This window comes from Condylostylus longicornis, unplaced genomic scaffold, assembly GCF_029603195.1.
Source record: "Condylostylus longicornis isolate FDR11 unplaced genomic scaffold, ASM2960319v2 ptg000502l, whole genome shotgun sequence".
Taxonomy (NCBI): Eukaryota; Metazoa; Arthropoda; class Insecta; order Diptera; family Dolichopodidae; genus Condylostylus; species Condylostylus longicornis.
In genome coordinates, this window is record NW_026578460.1 from 127,501 (window position 1) to 130,000 (window position 2,500).

At 26.0% G+C, this 2,500-nt stretch overlaps 2 pseudogenes; both read left to right on the plus strand.

Moving 5' to 3' along the window:
• The first annotated feature begins 706 nt into the window (after positions 1 to 706).
• LOC129617321 (5.8S ribosomal RNA) lies at positions 707 to 890 on the plus strand (annotated as a pseudogene).
• Positions 891 to 1,180: 290 nt separating this feature from the next.
• Positions 1,181 to 2,500, plus strand: part of LOC129617344 (large subunit ribosomal RNA) — a 4,018-nt pseudogene continuing 2,698 nt past the window's right edge.

Here is a 2,500-nt window from a genome sequence, read left to right on the forward strand (position 1 = left end):
TGGTAAGGTAAGGAATGATTAGTAAATATTAATGTAGCAAATAACACTAAAACTACTATATTTGTATAACCATTATTTATAATGCGATTATAATCTAATATAGTAGTAATGATATTATATTTGTATAACCATTATTAGAAATAATAATGAGATTATATTCTAATATAATAAAATATTATAAATATCTATATTATATTTATAAATATGGAAATTTTATATATTAAATAATGATTTTTAAAACGAAGAGGTGTCAAAATGTCCATGAAACTCTAGAATTAATGATTATATCATTTATTCGACCTTTATTGGATACGATATGTATATTTTAATAAATATATGTATCTGATACTGTTATATATTTATTGCAAATATATAACATTAATAGTATCAAAGTGTATCCCCCCTGAAATAATATAATATAAAAAAAATAAAAATCATTATATTAATTATATAATATGGAAGTATTTTAAATAAAACAATATACGATCATTTATAATATAGAAAATATATAAAAATATATTCTTACGTTGTTGTCCATATATTATGGTAATAACTTTTCTTGTATAAAACAGTTGGGATACGGATAAAAGGAAAGTTAGAGACATTCGCAGCACATAGATTATATTATTTATATATTTTAATATGTTTTAGAATGTATATATATTATCGATATATATCTGACGAAAATAAAAAAAAAATTTTATAAAACTCTAAACGGTGGATCACTTGGCTCATGGGTCGATGAAGAACGCAGCTAACTGTGCGTCATCGTGTGAACTGCAGGACACATGAACATCGACATTTTGAACGCATATTGCAGTCCATGCTACAGAGTATATAAATTTATTAAAAAATTTAATACTGCATGGACTACATATGGTTGAGGGTTGTAAGAATAATTTAATAAAGTTGCTTATAATATAATTTTAAATTATATTATTTATAGCACATGATATATTACTGGTAGGAATACCATAATATTAAAATTCAATTATATATATTTTACTTATATTATAAAATATAATAAAAAAATAAGTATATCCTAGTATTAATAAATTAGTATTAATACATTAAAGAGGAAAACTTATATAAAATTATATTATTTATAATATAAACAATACAGTAACTTATATATATTTAGTTTTCAACTAAAAAGAAAAATTAAAAATATTCTTAAAAACAACCTCAACTCATATGAGACTACCCCCTGAATTTAAGCATATTAGTTAGGGGAGGAAAAGAAACTAACTAGGATTTTCTTAGTAGCGGCGAGCGAAAAGAAACTAGTTCAGCACTAAAGGATTTTGTTTATACAAATATCCGATGTAGTGTATGGAATATCTATATTCTAATATGAGAAATTAACAGTCTAAGTCCTTCTTAAACGAGGCCATTTGCCCATAGAGGGTGCTAGGCCCGTATGACGTTAATGATTATTAGAAGATATTTCCAAAGAGTCGTGTTGCTTGATAGTGCAGCACTAAGTGGGTGGTAAACTCCATCTAAAACTAAATATAACCATGAGACCGATAGCAAACAAGTACCGTGAGGGAAAGTTGAAAAGAACTCTGAATAGAGAGTTAAATAGTACGTGAAACTGTTTAGAGGTTAAGCCCGATGAACCTAAACATCCATGAAATATGAAAAATTCAACATTATAAATATTATATAATTATATAATAATGATGGTGTGCAATTTTTTCATATATGGACATTGCAATCTGTTAATAAATATATATTTATCATAAGATATATTTAAAAAGTTTATTTTATATATGAAAATTTATTTTCTATATAATATAATTTAAATATTATCGGATAAATAATTGACAGATAAAAAATCAATATAATGCGTAAATTATATATTATTATAATTTTATAATATTATATTAATTTATATATTAATATAATTATTATATGCATTAATATGATTAGCAATGCTATAGATTTAGGATACCTTCGGGACCCGTCTTGAAACACGGACCAAGGAGTCTAACATGTGTGCAAGTCATTAGAATTTATTTTAAATAAAATCTAAAGGCGTAATTAACTTAACTGTTAATATGGGATTAAATTATATATATAATTTTATATATATAATATCAATCCTGGGGCGTTCTATATAGTTATGTATATAAATAATTTTTAATTATTTTTTATACCTCTAACTAGAACGTACCTTGAGCATATATGCTGTGACCCGAAAGATGGTGAACTATACCTGATCAGGTAGAAGTCAGGGGAAACCCTGATGGAAGACCGAAACAGTTCTGACGTGCAAATCGATTGTCAGAATTGGGTATAGGGGCGAAAGACCTATCGAACTATCTAGTAGCTGGTTCCCACCGAAGTTTCCCTCAGGATAGCTGGTGCATAAAAATATTATATAAAATAATCTTATCTGGTAAAGCGAATGATTAGAGGCCTTAGGGCCGAAACGACCTTAACCTATTCTCAAACTTTAAATGGGTAAGAACCTAAACTTTCTTGAATGAAGTTT